Consider the following 23571-nt stretch of genomic DNA (forward strand, 5'->3'; position numbering starts at 1 on the left):
TTTTTTTATGTGGTGCTGAGAATTAAACCCAGTTTCTCACACATGCTAGGCAAGTGCTCTACCACTGAGCTACAACCCCATCCCTTCTTATAGTTTTTGACCTAAAAATATTTTTCACCTTTCTAGAATGATTCTAAAATTTTGCAAGTCAAAATTTTTACTTAAAATATAATTTACTTTACATGAGTGATGTACACAATTTATGAAAACATTTGTTGTATAAACAAAACTTTAATAATCAATTAATATGTACATATTAACACCTTGTGCATCACCCTCAGTTTATGGTTCAAGATGATGGTGATGATGATGATGACGACGATGATGACGACAATGATGGCAAGGATGATGATGAAGCCTGATTTAGTTAAGAGCATTCTCTGTGGCCAGGCATAGAGGTTGGTGCTTTCCTATGGTCTCAGCTACTATGGAGGTTGAGTTGGATACCAGACTGGGCAATTTAGAGAGCCTCTGTTTCAAAATTTAAAGAGCCTTGGGGTGTAGTTCAATGGTACTGTGTTCCTGCATTCAATCCCCAGTGCCAGGAAGAGTGTGGGGAAAGAAGAGTTGGTGGAAGTGGATTGTTTGAATTTGAATTCCTGGCTCCTACTCCTACTGACTGTGTTGTCTGGAGGAAGTTACTTAATCTCTGTACTTTAATTTCCTTATCTATGAGAGGTGATGATGATGATGATCATGATAATAATAATACCTATCCCATAGGCCAGTTATGAGGATCAACTGAATTAAAATCTGCACCGTTTTAAAATAGTGTTTAGCATGCAAATTCTTGATGAATGAGAATAGTGCCTAGCATAGAGAATGCACAAAGTAACTATTTATTAAACAAAGCAATGATAATTAATATTCACTGCAAACTTACTGGGTGTCTGTTTCCAAATTTATTACTTTGAGCATATTATTGCTTTCCATTCTCCCAGAATCTTATATGAAGGATAGAGATTCAGGTTATATATGAGGAAACCTGAAACCCAGGGTGCTTAAGTAATTTTTCCAAAGTGGCACAGCTAGTGTGTAGCAGAATTAAGATACAGTTAGCCTATCTCTATCTAGAAGTTATATTACTAACCACTGCATGTCCTTGTTGCATTTTAACCATTCTACTATTGACCAAGTTGCTTTTTTACAATTTGGGATCCTCTATAACCTCAATGAGCTGCATAAATATTCAACTTTGTCATTCTCTTCTAATTTTTTGTAAGTATTCAGATATATCTTAATTTATTCATATTTCTTTAGATCAAGGTATGCACATTTTTTTTGAGACAGTTTCTCCTTATGCTGTCCAGGCTGTGCTCAAATTTATAATCCTCCTACCACAGCTCTCTGTGTAGATGAGATTTCAGACATGTGCCACCATGCCTGGCTAGAGATATATTTAATGCCAAACAAAATAACATAGCTGTCTTTAATAAGCACATTAGAATAACAAAGATGTTTTAGGTTTAAAAATATTCTGTCTCTGCTAATAAGGAGATTACTTGAATTATTTAATCTATTACTTTGGTGACTAAATATTTTATTTGTTTGACCTCAGATTGAAATCTTCAGAAGTAGAACAAGGCCAGAGGTATCAGGTATTGAACTCAAGGGTGCTTAAACACTAACCCATATCTGAAGCCACTTTCACTCATGTTATTTATTTATTTATTTATTTATTTATGTATCAAGAATTAAATTCAAGGACACTCAACCACTGTGTCACATCCCCAGCCCTATTTTGTATTTTATTTGGAGACAGGTTCTCACTGAGTTGTTTAGAAACTCACCATTGCTGAAGATTAATTTTAACTGGTGATCCTCCTGTCTCAGACTTGTGAGCTGCTGAAATTAGGGGCATGTGCCACCTTGCTTGCCCCTACAGCCCTTTTTATGTTATTATATTTTTAATATATTTTTAGATGTTGATGAACCTTTATTTTATTCACTTATTTATATGCAGTGCTGAGAATTGAACCCAGTGCCTCATACACGCTAGGCAAGTGCTCTGACACTGAGCCACAACCTCATTCCCTTTTTTATGTTATTTTGATACAAAGTCTTCCTAATTGCTGAGGGCCTTTCTAAGTTGCTAAGGCTGACCTCAAACTTGCAATCCTCCTACCTTAGCCTCTTGAGTAACTGGGATGGCAGGCCTGTGCCATCACACCTAGGAAAGTCCATATATTTCAACAAACAATAGGATCATTATGAGGCTCTTGAAACATCAAAAAGATAAACATAGAGCCATGGATTTCAGTACTTTTAAATTTTTTTCTTTGCTAAGAATTGAACCCAACATTTTGTGCATGCTAGGTTGGAGTGGCACACCCTTTCTCCACAGAAAAGTCTTAACTGGGCTTCTTCAGAAATCTTCACTATGGATAATTTTAGACTGTCAGCAAAAGAGTCTCTGCAAAAGAGTTCAGTGTCGATAAACTTTCTATTTTCATATTGCTCTGTTTTAGTTGGTCACTGGCTGAGAAGATACCAGCACTCCAGGTGCTGGACACCCCCTTACTAGTTTTTCACAAACATATTTAGTATAGTAGTTTTAAGAAATATGCAAACAAGCTCTGGTCTTGAGCTGGGGATTCACAGAGATGTCTACATTTTTAAGATAAGTTTCAACTGGGCTCCATGCTAACAACTGGCAGAGGGATGAATGAAATGGGAGAAGAAGCTCTCCCCTTTTTAGGTGTTGTCTTTTAAGGGTTAACTTTCCCAAAACAGGGAGAAAAAGCTGCTTTTATATGAACTTTTGAAGACTGTGAACTTCTGAGTCCCTCCCCTTATGCTGTGTATAAAACTCTGAAACTACCTGAACTCGGGGTTCAGGGGGATTAATTGATTATAGCAAGAGCTGTTCCTGCTGAACCTGGATGGAGCCAAATAAAACTGTTTCCTGCTATCTTTGATGGTTTGTCTCATTTGTCCCTACAACAAGGCAAGTGCTCTACCAATAAACTACACCCATCTCTAGCTCAGCTTTAAATAATTTTCATTTCCTTTCTTATATTCATAAATATTTTATTGATTTATTTAATTTAATGCCTTTATTTATCTTTATGTGGTACTGAGGATGAACCCCAGGGCCTCATACCTTTTAGGTGAGTTTTCATGCTAGGCCTGTAAATATTTTTAATTGTTGTAATAGAGGATGATATTCCTCCATCATATACCCCTACTAGGAATAGAAGGACTTGCAGCCAACACCATCTCCCACTTCAAAACCTGTTGTGATGGGCAAAGGTGCAACTTATGCAGTCAAGGGGGAGAAATAAAGAATGTTCACAAGCCCCAGCCCTGTAAATATTTTTAATTGTTGTAATAGATGTTTCAATAAATATTGCTTCATTACAGGGAGAAAACGGCAGGATGAAAGAAATCTCCTACAGAGTCAAGGTGTGTTCATTTACCAACTCTCTCCCAATTAGAGGTATTGGATATGCCCTTACTCCTGCTCCACTGGGACCCAGTCCAGACTCATCAGTCATTTTTTTCCACTTGAGGTTCATGGTGTCTTTAGTATTGTGTGCATTGGATATTCTAAGGATTGCCTTAGGCCTTTACCTTAGCAACTCATTTTAAAACTCCATTTTGAGACTTGCAGCCCCACCAGGCACACCTATGGAGCCCTCCAATATGATAATCAGGCATAGCCCTGACATAATCAAGTCACTTCTCCCCAACTTGACAAACTCAGAGTGAGGTCTGTGTCATGTTGCCCTTGCCCCAAAAGGGGGAGAGGCAAGAATATCAGGGTGGGGACCACCTGATGCTTTAACCATCAGATTATTTAACCTCAGGGAAAATGATGTCACTGAGAAATCTGGTAGTACCTGACAGGGAATGAAAGGGTGGTCAGAAGCCCCCAAATTTACTATAAATGATAGAGCAAGTGAATAGATATTTAGCCAGCCGACACTAATTTCCTCATGCTAGAGAGCCTGATGAGGACCTTGACTGACATCCCAATGTGCAATTTGCTTGATCCTCTGCATCTTCCTCACCACTCTCAAACTCTACAGCCACATCTTGACCCTGGTGAGAAATGCAACTTCTTTCTACAACCTCTCCTCAACTGGCCATCTGCTGAGAGCCATTGCCAAGTAGGAATGACGCATCAAAATTTCCTTGCCAGCGTACCCCATGGTGCTTAGAGGAAGGACTCCTAGAAATGGACTTGCCTTGGTCATTTGCAGTGAACTTGCTCAAGGACCAGGGCAGATTTGGGTTTAGGGCGGATCAGGTTTTAGGGAGTATCCTGTCCTTGGGTTTAGGGCGGTTCCAGTTATAAGGTGTACTCTGCTGGGAATAGGGCGTATACTGCTGATTAAAGCCTGGTGGAGTGTGAATTTTTCCCAGAACTTGAATTTCCCCAGAATGAGATTGTAGAGTGCTGGTGTGAATTCCGGAATAAAGAATTGCTGTTTGTATCTACAAGGGTGTGAGTGGCTGGTGATTTTGTGCCCAGGCAGACTGTGGCAGCCATCAGCACCACCCCAGGAGAAGCCTACATCAGTCCCTGACCTGATCACCACAGCCTGAGTGAGTGTGCATCTGATGAACTTAGAGCCTAAGGCTTGAGACTTTAGGCTTGACACTTGAGCTTAGCATGTAGTGGAAATGTCTATCATGAGACTGTCATTTTTAAGAGTGTTTTCAGTGTTTAGAATTAATCTAGAATTGTTTGCTGTGGATTGATTATGTCTATTGCAGTGCCTAGCATTAAGGATTGTCATTTTCTTGATTAAGAATCTATAGAATGATGGGGCTGGGGTTGTGGCTTAGTGGTAGAGCACTTACCTTGAATGTGTGAGGCACTGGGTTCAATACTCAGCACTAGATATAAATAAAAAATGAAGGTCTATTAACAACTAAAATGAATAAATGAATGAATAAATAAATGAATCAAAAAACCTATAGAGTAAAATTATATTGGTTATTTGAGTGAATAAAGCATTGAAAGGGCAGAAGCTTGTAGACATTCTTTATTTCTCCCCCTTGACTGCATAAGTTGCACCTTTGCCCATCACAACAGGTATTGAAGTGGGAGATGGTGTTGGCTGCAGGTCCTTCTATCTCTAGTAGGGGTATATGATGGAGGAATGACATTCTCATGGACCCCAAAGAAAGGCAGTTATCACTGTCCCCTAGTACAGATATTGGAGACTTTTTTTTGAATGAAAGCATGACAACTGCAAGTGGTGACTCACTTCGCTAGAAGTTCCTGGGTGCAAGAACAATAACCCTAATAGAGGTGCTTTCTCCATTGTAAGAAGTGTCTTCCATGGACTTCTTGGGACATGCTAGGACTCATTAAGGTGCTGACCATAAGGAACAACAGCCATAGGCATGCTTTGTCATGTCTGGTTGCAATTGATTAAAAGCTGTAAGGAGCACTAGCAATAGGCATACTTAACATTACAATTGATAGGGAGAACAGCTCAATGGACATGCACAAAGAATATGTCTTGTTGCAAATACACATTATCTCACTGGACATAACCAGTGGACATTGACTTTCACTGGGTGAAACTAATTACCAATGTACATCACCAACTTCAAACAATATTTAAATCACTTGTCCTGCCACATCAATGAGGCTGTTCCAAGGACATCAGAGAGACTGGCTGCATTGCTGCAAATCCCCAGATCAACTTCATCATTTCCTGACATCCAGTTGTTGGCTGCAGAGAACCACCAGACAAGGGCATCTCTGTTCTTTGGCTAAGAGAAGTCATCTGGCAGGAGAGGTATTTTGGGGCTCGAGGTTGCCTTTAGGATTGTGTCATTAGGTTATAGTTTTTAATTAGTGTTCATTGAATGCTAGTTGGGTGTTCCAGCACACTCAACACTTTTGTATTAATTGTTTATATTTGATGATTGGTGTGATCGAATATACCCTTGCATTTAAAGACAATCTGCCCCCCCCTCCCGAGTAATTATTAACAGCACCACTGGTGACATCCATCTACCCAGATCATCCTGCACAATGTTCTCCCCACTCTCTTTATTTTGGTTGTGCTGGGTATTAAAGCCAAGAATGCTTTACCCCTTAGCTATATCACCAGTCCTTTTTATATTTTATTTTGAGACAAGGTTTCGCTAATTTGCTTAGGCTCTTACTATAAGGTCCTTGCTTACCATCTGGATGTCCATCTTAAGTGACAGCCTCCATTTCAAGGAAAAAGTTTCTTTCCTGTCCAAGGGCATTCCTAAATAGGCTCACCACTCTCTCACACCAACCCCACCCTTAACTGCCCACATTAGGACCCCTTGGCTCTGATTCCTGAGTTTGCCCTATAAAAGTTCCAGAACACAAGTCTGTTTTGCCTCTCTTTCTCCTACCGAGAGATGGGCTTTATTTTTCAGCTCTGACAAATAAACTGTCATGTGTATCTCTGTCTGGTCTCACTCTTTCATGTCTCACTTGCTCAGTCTCTCGTTCCTTGCTTTCCCTTCACTCACTAAATTGCTGAGCCTGCCCTCCAACTTACCATCCTCCTTCCTCAGCCCCCAGAGTCACTGGAATTGATTACAGGTTTGAACCATTGCTTATAACTACTCCTTTTCTTCTCCTCAACCCTCTCCTTCTTTATCTTCATGGTGGCACTGGTAGTTGAGCCTGTGGACATTGCACTGCGGAGATATATACCCAACCCTTTTATTATCATTTTTTTTTAATTTCTGAGATAGGATCTTACTAATTTTCCCAGACTCATCTTAAATTTGTGATCCTTCTGTTTTAGTCTTCGGAGTAGCTAAAATTACAGGTACACACTATGGAGCTCTAAAGTCTTAAGAAACTTTTTCAGGCCCCCAGCCCATCACAAATTCCTCTTTCTCTTTCCTTCATCTTTATGTATCCTGTTGGTCTTAGGAAACAACTTTGCTTTTTTATTTTTTTTCTAGACTTCCGTAAAGCTTTTTTTTCTCTTTTTCAAACCTTGTCTTTGTCCCCTCAAAATAGACTGAAGTACATTAAACTAAGAACCCATTCCTTTCCCTGTCTTTAAAAATAGGGAGAAATTGACTGCCAGACCCTTTCAAAGTAGGGAAAAATCATTATGTATAAATTATTCTTATTATCATATTTTTAATAATATAATATAAAATTATTTTATAGCACTTTATGTCATCATAATTTGATATAGTTAAATGATACTTTATTTCTCTTAACAATATTATTGTGTATTTATATGTAATAATTAATATAAAATTTATATTTTAATTTATAATATTGTTATGGTATTTTAATGGTATAAATTTTAAAACTTAAATTTAATAAAAATTAAATATAAAATATTACATTAATATATTGTTATATCATTGTTCTATGAAACTGACATAAATATTCTTATGTTTCCACACAACCTGCTGTGGACATAACTGTCTGAACATGGGATGGTTGTGGGAAAGGTGCTGCAAGATTATTTCTTCAATGAGACAGCATTCCTTTATAGTTGCCTGTATTAATTATCTAAAAGAGAGTTTGAACCATGGCTTTTATTTTTTATATTTTTTTAGTTGTAACTGGACACAATAACTTTATTTTATCTTTTTATTTATTTTTATGTGGTGCTCAGTATTGAACCCAGGGCCTCGAACGTGGTATATAAGCATTCTACCACTGAACTACAATCTCAGCCCCTGAACCATGGCTTTTTGAGAACACTTAACACTTAGTAGAATCAATGAATCTGTTGCCATAATTCCCTTACTCTATTCTCTCTAATTAATATCACCACTCTTGCCCTTTAAATATAACTCCCATTTCATTTTTAATATTTTTTTGTTTTAATTAGTTATACGTGACAGTAGAATGCACTTATGCACTTTGATACATCGTACATAGATGACATATAATTTCTAATTTTTCTGACTGTATATGTTGCAGAATCATGTTGGTCATGTAGTCCTATGTATACATACACTAATGTCTGTTTCATTCTACTGTATTTCCTATCTTCACATCCCCTCTCCTTTCCTTCCATCACTTTCCTCTACCTAATCTAAAGTAATGCTATTCTTTCCTAGAGCCCTCGGGGCCTTATTGTGAACTAGCATTTGCATATTAGAGAAAAGAATTGGCCTTTGGTTTTGTGAGATTGGCTTATTTCATTTAGCATGATATTCTCCAACTCCGACCAATTACTGGCAAATGCCATAATTTCACTCTTTTTTAAACCTGAATAATATTGCATTGAGTATAGATACCACATTTTCTATACCCATTCACCTTTTAAGGGACACCTATGTTGGTTCCATAGTCTAGCTATTGTGAATTGAGCTGCTATAAATATTGATGTGGCTGTCTCACTATAGTATTTTGATTTTAAATCCTTTGGGTATAAACCAAAGAGTTGGAGAGCTGGGTCAAATGGTGGTTCCATTCCCATTTTTCTGAGGAATCTCCATACTGCTTTCCATAGCGGTTGCATCAATTTGCCATCCTACCAGCAATGTATGAATGTATCTCTCCCCCCACATTCTCACCAAAATTTATTGTTGCCTGTATTGTTGATGATTGCCATTCTGACAGGAGTGAGATAAAACCTTAGAGTAGTTTTGATTTGCATTTCTCAAATTGCTAGAGATGTGGAACACATTTTTATATAATTGATAATCAATTATATTTTTTCTGTGAAGTGTCTTTTGAGCTCCTTAGCTTATTTATTGATTGGGTTATTTTTTTTGATGGTAAGTTTTTTTGAGTTCTTTTATGTCCTAGAGGCTAATGCTTTATCGAAGGTGCATGTTGTAAAGATTTTCTCCTAATCTGTAGGCTCTCTCCTTGCATTATTAATTGATTTTTTGCTGAGTAGAAGTTTTTAATTTGAATTCATCTCATTTATTGATTCTTGATTTTACATCTTGCACTTAGGAATCTTATTAAGGATGTCAGATCCAGGCTGGGGATGTGGCTCAAGCGGTAGCGCACTCGCCTGGCATGCGTGCGGCCCGGGTTCGATCCTCAGCACCACATACCAACAAGAATGTTGTGTCTGCCGAGAACTAGAAAATAAATATTGAAAATTCTCTCTCTCTCTCCTTTCTCAAAAAAAAAGGATGTCAGATCCTAGGCTGACATGGTGAAGATTTGGATCTATATTTTCATGTATTAGGTACAGGTTCTCTGTACTAGTGCCTAAGTCTTTGATCCACTTTGAGTTGATTTTTTGCAGGGTGAGAGATAGAGGTTTAATTTCATTTTGCTACATATGAATTTCCAGTTTTATCAGCACCATTTGTTGAATAGGCTATCTTTTCTCCAGTGAATGTTTTTGGCACTCTTGTCTAGTATGTGATAACTGTATTTATGTGGGTTTGTCTCCATGTCCTCTATTCTGTACAATTGATTGACAAGTTTATTTTGGTGCTAATACCATGCCATTTTAAGTACTATAGCTCTGTAGAATAATGTCTGGTATTTTATGCTTCCTGCTTCACTTTATTTGCTAAGGATTGCTTTATCTATTCTGTGTCTCTCATTTTTCCAAATAAATTTTATGATTGCTTTTTCTATTTCTATGAAGAATGTCATTGAGATTTTCATAGGAATTGCATTAAATCTGTATAACACTTTTTGGTAGTATGGCCATTTTGACAATATTAATTCTGCCTATTCAGGAGCATAAGAGATCTTTCCATCTCCTGAGGTTTTCTTCAAATTCTTTCTTTAGTGTTTTGTAGTTTTCAGTGTAGAGGTCTTTCACCTTTTTTGTTAGATTGATTCCCAGGTATTTTATTTTTTGAGGCTATTGTGAATGGAGAAGTTTTTCTAATTTCTCCTTCAGTGAACTCATTGTTGACATATAAGAATGCATTTGATTTATGGGTGTTGATTTGATATCCTGCTACTTGGATGAATTCATTTATTAGTTCTAGAAGTTGTCTGTTGGTATTTTTTGGATCTTCTAGTTATATAATCATGTGATCAACAAATAGTTATAGTTTTAGTTTTTTTTCCTACTTGTATCCCTTTAATTTATCTCTTTTGTTAATTGCTCTGGCTACACTTTCAAAGATGATGTTGAATAGAAGTGGTAAAAGAGAACATACTTGTTCTAGTTTGTAGAAGGAATACTTTCAATTTTTCTCCATTTAGAATGATGCTGGTCTTGGGTTCAGCAAATATAGCTTTTACAATGTTGAAGTGTGTTTCTACTATACCTAGGTTTTCTAGCATTTTGAACATGAAGTTGTGCTTTATTTTGTCAAATCCTTTTTGCCATTGCATTTTTAGACAATGCTTCTGTGAAATAATGTGCATTCAATGAATGATGGGATTCTAATTGGGTAATACCCATATAAGGGTATTCCCAATGCTGATAATCTCATTTGACAGTTGATCTAGATGTCTCCTCCACTACACTGTAAATGATAAGAGACTAAACATATTTTTAACTCACCATTTTAGTGAAAGGAACCTAGCATCATGTCTGGACCTGGTGTTTCCTTCATATTTGTTCAATAGATAATGTTGCTTTATTTTGCCTTTAAAGAATTTCTTGAAAATTTTATCTACATTTTAGCAATAAATGTAAAATGATAAAAATATCAGTAGACCCAGGTTATAGATATAATCCTTCTGTGCCCCAGCTTTCTGATTCTTACCCAGAGGATTTAAGAGTTAATCATACATGACACTTTTACCAACTGGTTAAAATAATGTGGGGTAGGTGGGCTAAGGATTATGAAGTTAAGTATGTGCTCCTAAGAAAAGAGTCAAGTTCAGAGTGGCTGTATCCATGCTGATCACATATGCTCCCATGGTCACCCAGCTGAGAGGAAGGGGGACCGAGGAAAAATGACAAATCTCCACTGTTTTACGTAAATGTCTTTTAAAAAGTATATCCTTGAAAGGGGGTCTCAGTGTGTTGCTCAAACTTGCCTCCAACTCCTAAACTAAAGTGATCCTCCTGCCTCAACTTCCCAAGTAGCTGGGACTACAGGTATGTGGACCATTGTATCCAGCTTCTCACAACTATTTTTTGAGCTCACAAGCTCTGTAAGTCCAATACAACTCAAGCAATCTATTTATAAATAATTGCTTTTCTCTTGCACTAAATGAGTTTTCAATTAAATTCAGCAACATATACAGAACACTTACAACATTAAGAACATGTTGGTTGTGCTCAGTACACAGGTGTTTTGTTCACCACTCACTGTTTTCCCTCTTGCTGCTGGGATCGAACACAGAGCCTCTTGCCTGATAGGCAAGCACTCTTCCACTGAGCTACATCTCTGCACATGCATGTGTGCGTGCACACACACACACACACATACACACAAAGTTTCTTCTTTCTCTTTTCTTTTGGGGGTTAAAATGGATCTCTACTCTTTGTTTTTACAATGGCTGTACAATCAATTAATAAATTAGTAATAGTATAATAATGAAAAACTAAGTTTCCATATATAAGTGTATTACTCATAGGAAAAGAAAAACACCAAAGTGGTAAGCTTCACAGCACATTACTGAACTGTTGAAGATTATTTAACTTCTAGCAGCTACACAACCTCTCAAAAGTCATTAGTGTTAAGGAGAAATTAAAATAAATTATTGAGTTGATCTTAAAGCAGGAGATGAAAACTTTATTCACCAGCCAGCATTCCAGATCCACCAGCTTGTGGGTCAAAAGGTAGGCTGCAAGTCTACAACATTTGACCTCCTCCCAGGGTTTTAGTACACTTTTTTATAGTTCAAAATCATATTAACACATAAGTGGCTGTTGGTATGATCCAAAACCATAAACAAATGTCATGAGATCTAAAATCATAAGCAGAAAAGGGAGTGGGCCAAAACATCCCTAGGTGAGTACAATTTAAAGAATGGTTACTAACATCTACCCAATCAACCTCAGATATTGTCCAAAAAACAATGGAAACCAAAGAGAGAACACTTTTACATTGTATAAGAATTGCCATTTTGTGTTGCCAAACATGCTATGCTCAGCAACTCTTGGTGGGTACAGAGGCTGGGCTTTCCATGGGAGAAGCATTTCTTACATGATGTGGAGTCTCAGGGCAAGATGGAGTTTGTTTGGTCATTGCCCAGTTAGCCTGGCTCATAATATTAGGACCTAAAGTTAAATTTTGAAGTCTCAAAATGGTCAATGGTAAATAAATGACTTAGTGCACAGTTGCCAAACAGAACTAGATCTTCTTTGTCAGAAAAGTGAGGATTTTTCATGTCTTTATTTATGCTTAGGTCAGTGAGGATGGGTGGAAATTACTGATGCTTATCACCAAACTAGTCAAGTATGTATGTGTGTGTGTGCAAGGGATTATATAAAATATTTCTATGAAGCCACTCCCATACCTGTACTTTAGGTACAAGAATGTCTGATTAACTTTAAAAAGACAAAAGTAAAACAGAAATTAAAACACCAGTGTCTGATCTCAGTTCGGACCACACCTCTTTCCTGTCCTGTCACCACAGACACTTCACCAGCTAGGTAATGAAGCTGCAAAGCAAACAGTCTTGTTTTAACTGTGCCCTACTGTTGTGCAAGGACTCTGACCCAGGAAAAAGATTTAGGGTATAGACTCAAGGTTATAAACATGAATTGTGAGCATGTATGTTGGAACATTTTACCTCCTTTGGGAGTTTGGCCATTATTGGGTGTTGGTTGAGGTGGCCTCATGGGTTCTTCCACAGTATTTCCGTATAAGTGACCAGACTGGATTAGTGCATGTGGGCTTTTAATCTGCGAGTGCAGGCTTTTTTTTTTTTATTTTTATTGTTGGTTGTTCAAAACATTACATAGTTTTTGACATATCATATTTCACACATTTGATTCAAGTGGGTTATGAACTCCCATTTTTACCCTGTATACAGATTGCAGAATCACATCGGTTACACATCCACTGGCTTTTGACCTTAGCCCCACCTGTTTAACCTGAAATCTGCCTAGGCCCCTAGTGATAGTATGGTAACAGCACCCTATTGGTTCTCGCTACTTTCTCTCCTTACTCCCTCCTTCTATCACTATATAACTTGTCCCTGACACAATAAAGTTGAGATTTGCTGCATCTTCATGGCTGACACAACTCCTGGCTCAGTGCGGGTTTTTTTCCCAATCTTGGGGTGGGGACTGGTTCACGACCCTTACCCTCTCACTCCCCCTTGGAGATGACAGGCTGGTCCTGCCTGTCTCCCATGTACCCTTGTCGAAGGGAGCAACACATGTACCCCTATCCCCTTATGTAACCTGTTGGCAGTGTGACTACTTTGTTTGAAGTGCATACAAAAAGTGCCTATGGAAATGGTAGTGAGGAGGGGCTAAAATGGAACTGGCTAGGGGCTGAAGCTAAAGCTGGCTAATGGCTATGGCTGCCTCTGAATAAAGGATGACAAATATTCCCACCATGTCTTACATCTTCTTCTATCTGCTAAATCTGTTTCCTGGGTCTGAGCCCCCACATAATAATTGGCAGGATGTTCCACAGGTGAGAGATGATTTAACCTTGGTGGACAGGAAGGACCTGTGGCTAATGAGCACCATGTAGCACTCAGTTGCCAAGGTCCTATTAGCACAAATTCCTGTGTAGAGTTGGGATATGGTGAATAGGTCCCTTGTGAGCATAGAGAAGGCTTCTGATTACCCTGCAGTGAATGTGGACCTGCTGGAGCAGACTGAACTGAGCAGTGGTGCCCAGGTGTCAGCCCATGGCCAAGGACAAAGGTGGCAGTGGTGGTGCCAGTGAGACAGATTAATAGCCTGAGGAGCTACATGCACAGCTGCTGGGGCCATGGGGTAAATGTGTCTTACAGCTCTGAGAGCAAACACTGATGCAGCTTTACCAGAGACTGCCAAGAAGAAGAAGTCACAACATAAGGAAGAAGCATTGAGAACCAGAGTATGGTTGCCAGAAGAGGATCTGCATACCTTGAAAATACCCCTCAGCCTCCCCCATCATGCTGATGGAGTCCCAGTAGGAGGAGGAAGGTTAACGCCTGCAAGTCCAGCCAGTGGTCAAAGAGAAAAATCAAACAGTGCAGCCGATGGCTCTGAAGGGGAGCTGCCAGCAGGGCTGGCCCAGTAGTCAAGTTCAAGTTGAGCTGGCCCAAGTAGTCAAGTTGGAGATGGTGGACTTGGGAAAAGCCCCTGGTCAATTTGTTGTTATGCCTGTGAGATTTAAAGGTGCTGCTGGCCGACATGGGCAAGACACCCCATGTGCTACATGTTATGGATCCTTCACAAACTTCAGATTTAGATGTACTGGAGGCCACCATGAGCCAGGAGAGCACTGTATACTAGAACCTGGAAGGCACCAGAGAACCCAAATTTGCCAGGAGCCAGCCAGTGCCAAGAGAGCCCAAGTGTATTAGGAGCTGGCATGAGCCAAGAAAGAGAGCTGCTAGGGCCTATTACCTATGTAGATGAACCAGAAACAAGCCCATACCTCAGAAGTAAGGCATCCATACACTTCAGTGTTTGTTACACTAACGATTGCAGTCATGGACAATTGCCTGTGTGGCTGGAAGTGGCTCTGAAGTCAGAAACAGGCACTGTCTGGTTTGATATAGGTGTAAGACAAGTGAAGCCAGTGAGCTGAGCTAAATGGTGAAAGCAAATGAAGCGTTCCCCATGGTGATATGTACTGATAGTTGTGCTGTGTATTGGGTGCAAGTTCTGTGTCAAGAGCCTTGGGAGCTAAGCCACCAAGAACAGGTAACTGTGGGGCACATTATGGGTCATGCCCCCCATGACTAGCCCAGGGAATGATGAAGCAGATGCTTTGGATAGGGTGTAGTAGTTAGAGTGGGTGCCTCCCACCAACTTGGTGGCTTAGTTGCACTGCTGCCTTCAATATGCAGGTATGAAGATGATGTGGAATGTAGTCAAAGAGTGGGGTTTGCCTTTAAAATGAGGTGCCCTGGTAGAGGCTTACCAGGCATGTGTGGTTTGGGCTCAAGAGTGTACACACTCACCATGCTTTGGATTTCCATATTGCTAGGTATTGTGGAGACACATCATTTTGACACAATGATATGTTGACAATCACCCTGTATTGTTCACCTTGGCAGCAGTGAATATGACCACAGGCATGTTGTTTGCCTGACCCAGTTTTTAAGCAAGTCAGTGCACTATGATTTTCACACTGTGTTATCAGCCTTGTACAACCAGCACATCACAATAGAAAGTGTCCAAGGTACACATTTTACAGGTCAGGATGTATAGTGATGGGCAACTCAGATTCAATGTAAGCTGTAGGTTCCATGTCACCCACAGGCTGCAGGAACCACAGAGAGATATAATGGGTTGCTTAAGCAAGAACTTAGGTCTGCAGAAAACACACCTTCCACAAAGGGGGTGGGCACAGTGCCTATGGTTAGCTGTGAAAGCTCTGAATGAGAGTCCCCAGTGAGCAGGAACAGCTATGTGGAAGCTTTGCTGTGTCACACAGCAACACCAAAATGCATCCAGGTAACAACAAAGGATGTTGAACTTAAGACTGGGTTTGGGAAATGAGGGAATGTTCTTTTGCCTGCTCCCACTGGAATAACTAGGGGGCAGATTGTGGATTGGACATGACTCTGGACAAAAAAGTTCTCCCCCCTTCACTGGGTAGCCCTGTTAGCCCCACAGGGAACATGTTTGAAGTGTGATTTCCTTGTAATGCCATGGATAACTAATGAAGCCCCTCCCCCTGGATGACTTGTTTCAGATATCAGAGATGGGACACAAATTTTAAAGTGCACATTTGTTATTTCCATTTGACCAATTATGAGTTCCCTGGTGCTGATGCACACTGAGCTTGCTGGGGTACAGGACCAAGCTGTACAAGTGTGATATCACCATAAGGGAAGCTGCCATAGCCAGCCACTGTGCTTTCCCAGGACTCAAAGCTGGCATGGATTTTCCCAGATGCATGTGCTTTACCTGTGCTAATGCTTGTAACTGCTTTGTTCTTTCATCTGTAGGTGTATCCTCACCAACACCACTGTGAACTGTATACACGTATACCAGAGATTTCTTCTGGGTATGAACTGAAATGCTTGTAAGCTTTGCTGAACAACCCTGATGAATCAAGTCTATTCCTGAACAATTGAACATGGCTGGAAAGACTTTAATTGCCATCTCAGAATGGGATGAAATTGGCAATTACTTTTAGTAATCATAAGGGATGGGGCTTGTCTTTAAGTTGTATATTGTTGCAGGTCATGTTGTTTTGAATACAGGGCTCTGCTCTCCTTGCAAAGGGATCATTACAGACGACTTCAGATGTGTAGATTATACATTAAGGTATCCTAAAAAGGTAGATTTTGAGGGCAAGCCAGAAATGACTATATTTAGGCTGCCTCACTGAGAATTCTGGTGGGCTATGTTATATGATTAGTCAAGTCAGAAACACTGTGATTCAGCATATAGACTCAAGGTCATAAACATGAACTTGAAAGCATTCCTCACCCACCCCATGTAACCTGTTGGCAGTATACCTTCTTTGTTTCAACTGCATATAAAAAAGGCCTATGGAAATGGGTGCGAGGAGGGGCTAAAATGGAACTGGCTAGGGGCTGAAGCTAAAGGGTCGGGGAGACAGGCTAATAGCTATGGCTGCCTCTGAGTAAAAGACGGCCCATATTTCTACCATGCCTTGCATTTCTTCTATTTACTGAATCCTGAATCTGAGCTTGCTGGGATATAAAACCAAGCTGTACAAGTGTGATATCACCATTCAGGGAAACTGCCACAGGTGATCACTGTGTTTTCCCAGGATGCAAACCTGGCAAGGAATTTCAGACCTCTATTCAACACCTGGTATAATTAAAACCAGGTTAGCACACTTCTACTAGGACCTGGATATCTCTGAAATAGAATTAATACACACAGGTAAGAATCAAGGCCTGATGTATTCTCTACTCTCTGTGAATACATGGCATGAAAAAGTTTCAAATGATATTTAAGGCAGGAATGAGCTCAAGAAAATCTTTCTCATTAAGATAAGGTGGCAGGGAAGATTTCTAAAAGCCCATTTTTCTGAAGATGAGAAGATTCAGAAACCTGAGCCTTGGGTCAAACTGTTGATGTGTGTGACTTTGCTGACCTGGCTCATATTCCCTCTGAGGCACTGCATGGAGAGAAGGCCTTGAGGACAGTTACTTGAGTAGGGTAAAAAGTTAAGATTGGAATAAAGAACATGCATGCCTTAATTATATATAATTGAGGGTAGGTTCATTTTTTTAACAATTTTCTTTTATTATAAACAAAGTTACAATAAAGACTTGAACATGTATTTTCAAGCTACTGTGTGAGTGTGACTCTAGATGAATAGACTTGCTGAGTAGAAGGAAGGGCACAGATAGTTAGTAAAAGTCTCTCAAATCATAGCCAAAAATTTCTCACAAATTCATATTCCAGAATATGTGCAAGTTTTCTACACCTTACATAACAATAATTATTTTTCTACTTGAATTACACGACTAGGCAAAAGTACAAGACTAAAGCCAAAAAAAGTTTATTGTGTAAATTATCTGCATAATTGAAATCAATATTAAGATGTTTCAAGGCTTGATTGTATCTGTCTATGGCTCATTTTAGATATTTTAGATTTTTTTATCCATACTGCTTTCAAAAGCTGTTAAAAATGTAGTACTATTAGGGACTATGCCCATTAAATTAAATTTAATCAAAAATTAAGCAAAACTTGTAGACAAAATTATGCATGTTAACTAAAATAAATATGGTATATTATATAGATTAAACTTCAGAGTGAGATCAGCATAACAATGATTTTCCAAATTCTTTGAAGAAATATAAATTTAAGGCTCTTCTGGAAGAAGTTATCCTTGGATTCTTTATATAAAATAAATATACAGTTTTTATATTTTATGGTTTCAAATTTAATTTTACCTCAGTAATATTACTAAATTGTTTTATTCCTTTAAGCCCAGTTAGATTTTTGTAAGCTACTTGTTACACAATAACAATGCTAGCATTTCTCAGAATTTAACAATATTTAAAAACAAAACAAAACAACAGGTATGGGCAGGAGGAGTGAGCATAAAGTTTATTATAGGACAGATAAATCTTGCTTTAGAGACTACTTTGAGGCTGGAGAAATAAGAAGAAAGCAATTTTTAATAATATGACTTTCAATATAACAATTACGCACATCTTTATGAGAAAAGATATAGAAATTGTCAGATGCTTACTCATATAATGAAAATATTGGATGTGAGACAAGTAAGAATGTTAGAAGCTATTCCATGTGCAAAAGACAAAAAATAAGGAAGGATGCCAGTGGATGATAGAACTAAAGCTAGTATACTCAGTGTATGTCTACACCATGCAAATGATTCTTAATGTGTAAGTCAGAGATGTTATCTAGACTCAGGAAATGATAAAAATCTGATGCTTTCACCTACATAAATCTCAACCAGATATGGTGGTACAGGAGGTTAAGGCAGGAGAATCCCAAGTTCATGCCAGCCTTAGTAAATTAACGAGGCCATAAGCAACTTACCAAGACTTTGCCTCAAAATAATAATAATAATAATAATAAAAAGGACTGGTAATGTGGCTCAGTATTTAAAGGACCCTGGGTTCAATCTCTGGTACCAAAAGAAAAAGAAAAAGAAAACAATTCAGCAGTATGTTCCTTTGGCAACCTCAGATATTATGATGACCATAAACTGCTCCTGCAAGTTTCCAACCTCTCCCTGGAGGGCAGTATTGTTCCCACAAAAACACTGACCCAGAGCCCCTCTGCAGAATTAATTGGATGCCTTTGCTCTAGCTCTAGGCTAGCAAGAGAGCAGGGAAAAGGCCTAGAGATATTGTCTTGCCTTTTTCCAGCCAGTTCTGTCTTACAGTGTTCTTGCACATGAGGAGAAAGTCTGAGTTCAGTTTCAGGATTCTAAGTAAGTATATACTATAATAAAAACAAACATATTTCAACTGACAGTGGCTCAAGTACCTAAGAAGAAGAGTTGTCACCTTGCTTTGATTGTTTAAATAATCTAGTCAAGAGCAATGAGTTGACTATTTTCTAACCTGATAGAAAAGTTTTATTTTTCCATCAAATTTAGCCCAAGTAAAAATTGGCTGTGTCAACACTGTGGTGTGCATGGTCTCCAATAGAAAACAAGTAAATCATGTAACATTAGAAGATCATCCGTTAGAACCATATAACTTGGAAAACCAAAATGGAAATATCATTCTGGAATCCTGTTTGCCCAGTCTTTGAATGATTGACATGCTGCTAGCTAAGTGACTTCTTCATGGCTATGCATATAACTTTGATGACCAGATAATAAATAGCTTTTCAAGCCAGTCAGTATTCCAGGCCATGAGACATTCTTTAGGCCTTTTTCCTACTCTTCTGTAAGGCTAGGGTGCTAACTCAGAATACATGTCTTTGTCATGGGTGATGCACTTTTCACTGAGGACAGCAAGAACCTTACAACTCCTATAGACCCTGTTTGTAGAAAACTGAGTACTGAGACTGGGGCTGTAGTTCAGTGGCAGAGGATTGTCTCACACATGTGAGGTACTGGATTTGATCCACAACACCACATGAAAATAAGAAAACAAAATAATAAAGATTAAAAAAAAACTTAAAAAAGAAAGAAAACTGAGTACTTATTTGGTTTTGAAAAAAACATACTGTTAATTGAAACTTATTCATGTTTGGTTTGAAACTAAGCATGTGGTATGGAAAAGATATCTTGGAGCATAATTAGGTTCTAAAAAATCCTCTTAGAATTCCAAAGTAAAAGGTGAATTCTTTACTTTGGATTAGTGGCAGGAACACTCAAACAGTGCCATAATTAATGACCTGATTATGATTCCTGAAACATATTTAATATAAACTTTATTAATATATGATGGTATCCCAGCTCTGAGCTTACCAAAATCTCAAAAATGAGGTATAAGGAAGAATCCCACTTGAAAGAATTAGAAACACATAGGCTTTAGTACAAGTTTTGGTTCAGTAGATATTTTTGAGTGAGTGAATATTTTAGCAAATGAATAAACACATGGACAGATAAATGGATAGATTACTATATAATTCTTGATTAGCTAGACAAGATACTAGACTCCTCAATTTATAAAAATAAAATTCTATGAAGTTGCGCCCTTTTAACATTGTCCCTTAGCCATTTAAGAACTAAAGCAGTTGTATCACTGTCAGAAGTTTCTGAGTCATAATCCTCTTGACTCAGTTATGCTGAGTAAGGTGGTTTCCTAGTGCAAGTAGATCAGTCTAAAATTCATTCTAACCCTGACTTTCTGCAATCATTCCTTGTGACATATTTTACTTCACAACTTTTTAGTGCAGATAGCTTGCATTATTTGAGAGTATGGCCTCATTAGGAAACTGTTAATGTCTTCTTCTTGGAAGTGGGAGACTCAGTCTTCATTGCACAAGGATGGGGTAGGTTTCTGAAAACAAAATATTAGACCAGACACTTGGGAAAGAGTTTCAGGGTGCATCTTCATCCACTGAATGAGTAAAAGTTTCCATGAAACTTTGGTCAAATGTGGCCTTTCTAAGATCATCCACTCTGGAGTCAGTTCTCTTTGAATCCCAGCTCTAATGCTTGCTTTGATAAGCCACTTAAAACTCCATTGCTCAGTGTTTAATCTGTAATCATGGGGTAATAAAGGAACCTTAATCATAGGTTTTTAATCAAGATTAAATGCTTAAACATGTCAAAAGCCCAAGAATTCTGCTTGCACATATTGAACATTATTTTTATTGTTGTTTCTTCTAAGAAAATAAACCACCCCAGGTCCTCCATCCTCTTAATGGGCATTTGCTTTGTGCCCTAGAGGGTTTGAGCGGACTCAATAATGCTGTTTCATTCCAGGACATTTGGGAGGAAGTTAGGGTTAGTTAGGGCTATTGTTGGTGACCAAGAAGCTGAGAAAACTTACTGTAACACTTGATGGATTATATCAGGTCTTACCTGTTCCCTTATGCCTCTCCTTACAGCTGAATCCTGTCAAGAGGCTCTGTATTATTCCAGGACTGATGCTGATCCTGGGCAAAAGGAACTTGACCAGCTCCTGTCTGACATGCTATTCTTGAATAAGACATCTCACAAATAACCTGTCCTGACTATCCACACTTGTGCTCTGTTCCCCATGTCTGTGATCTTTCCAGAGTGTGGGTTATTCCATCCCAGCTCCTGCTTTACCCTGTTTCTATTTCCCACTCCTACTCCAAACCTTCCTAAATACCTATTGGGTCACTAGGTCTCCACTAGTTGTGACTGATTCCCAAAACTCCTCCTTCCTCCATGCCTAAAACTCTGAGCACTTTGCTCATAGGTTGTAATGTCACTGTGACCATCCTGTCCTTTGTACATTTTCCTATTCTTATAAGCCTGCCTACTCTGCCTCATCTGTGGACTATCTTGTCTGCCTATGACATTGGACTTTATTTTGGTGTTTAAAGCAGAGTGTCTTTTTTTTACCTCCAGCTGCTTCCTGATACTGTTGTTTCATTTAAGTGGGTAGAGATGCTATGTGTTAACCAAAACTCATTTCTTCTGCTTTGTGAGGGTAGAGTTAGACTACATGTTCTAACTTCCCTTACAGTTAGATTTGCTCCAGCAGCCACAGGGAGCAGAGGCTGCCAGCCATTTGCAGTGCCCAGGCTGGCCAAAGGTGGAGGTATGGCCGCCCGAGGGTGGACCCCAAGGATTACCTGCAAGAAAATCACCTATGGGAACCTGGGAGCTGCTAGGATTCTGAACCGATTCCCTGAGGCTTTCATGAAAACTGCCCCCAGCCAGCCCCACTGAGTGGCGCCCAGCGGTGACTGACTGAGAAGAGCCTGGAAATGGAGGCAGGAGTGGAGGGTCATACTGAGGTCCACGGGCACTAAGCACTGTGGCCTTGTCCTTTGTCTTCCCTGCTTCCTTTGGCATGCAGGACCTCTGCCTGGCTGAGTGTTTGGCTCAGCAGTTTCCAGGGCAATTGGCAGCCATGTTCTCAGTGTTCCTTTGCCTGCACACCTTGGCCACACGGGTTGGCTCTTGAGGAATCCCCTGGTGCATGCCACAGTTGCTGTGGCACTTCCAGGTCTGCAGATCCCCGTGAGCGATGCAGGTGGAAATCAAGGAAGAGATGCTCTGCTTTGGGTTTTGCTTTGAAGTTTGAATTTTGCTTTTTAAAGTTTTTCTTTATTAGTGAATCAGAGTAAAACACATCAGTGGGCTTTGTTTTGAAATAATCCCACAAGCAAGAAAGATAATGTTCTTCCAGCCATGTTTGATTATTTATCTCTTTTTTTTTTCAATTTAGTTTGTTTCTCCATGATTTGCTTTCCCCCCTCTGTCTGTCTTTACTGAGGTACTTCCCACTGTTGGCTTTGGTTATTGTTTTTCATTTCTTCCTCGTGGAGTGTTTTGCTCAAGATGCTTTGCAATGCTGGTTTTCTGGCTGCAAATTCTTTTAGTTTTTGTTTATCGTGAAAGATTTTTATTTCATTGTCGTACCTGAAGCTTAATTTTGCTGGATACAGGATTCTTGGTTGGCTTCCATTGTCTTTCAGTGTTTGGAATACGTTGTTCCAGGATCTTCTTGCTTTCAGCGTCTGTGTTGAAAAATCCGTTGTTAACCTTATTGGTTTACCCCTGAATGTAATCTGTCTCCTTTCTCTTGTAGCTTTTAATATTCTCGCTTTGTTCTGTATATTGGATATCTTCATAACAATGTGTCTTGGCGTTGGTCTACTGTGATTTTGTATGCTCGGTGTCCTGTATGCATCTACAATTTGTATATCTGTTTCCTTTTTTATTTCTGGAAAGTTTTCTGTAATTATTTCATTTAGTAAATTACTCATTCCCCTGGTTTCAATTTCTATCCCTTCCTCTATCCCAATGACTCTTAAATTTGTTTTTTTTATATTATTGCATATCTCTTGTATGTTTCTCTCATGATTTTTAACCATCCTATCTGAGTTGGCTAGACTCTTTTCAAGTTGATATATTTTGTCTTCATTATCAGACGTTCTGGCTTCTAGTTGCTCCACTCTATTAGTGATACTCTCATATGAGATTTTAATTTGGTTTATAATTTCCTTCATTTCTAAGATTACTGTTTGATTCTTTTTTATAGTCTCTATCTCCTGATATAGATGCTTAACTTCTTCTTTTATCATTTTATGTAATTCCTTCTCAATGTGTTCTTTCGCTGCTTGAATTTGCTGTCTTGTGTCCTCTTTAAGTTTCCATTCCATCTGTCTAAGGTGTTCCCTGAGTTCTTTATATGACCACTTTTCTGATGACTCTATGTTGTTCTGAATATTTGGGCTGTCCTGTGTTGTTTGTACTCCTTTTCTTCCTTGCTTTTTCATACTGCTCATTTTGCTTTTTGTTCTGTTTGACTGTTGAGTTACTGTCTACTCCTATAAATTTATTTGATGCTTGGGAGGAAAGGTATTAGCAGGGAAGGGAAGAAATCACCAAAGAGAATGAGAGTAACCAGGTAGAATTCAAGGAAGGGGGAATAAGAGAATTGAAAAGAAATGGAAAGACAGAGGAAGAGAAGAAAGAGAAAGAAAAAATTGAAGATTTAAAAGAATTAAAAAAATAACAATAGT

This window comes from Ictidomys tridecemlineatus, chromosome 1 (assembly GCF_052094955.1).
Source record: "Ictidomys tridecemlineatus isolate mIctTri1 chromosome 1, mIctTri1.hap1, whole genome shotgun sequence".
Classification (NCBI taxonomy): Eukaryota; Metazoa; Chordata; class Mammalia; order Rodentia; family Sciuridae; genus Ictidomys; species Ictidomys tridecemlineatus.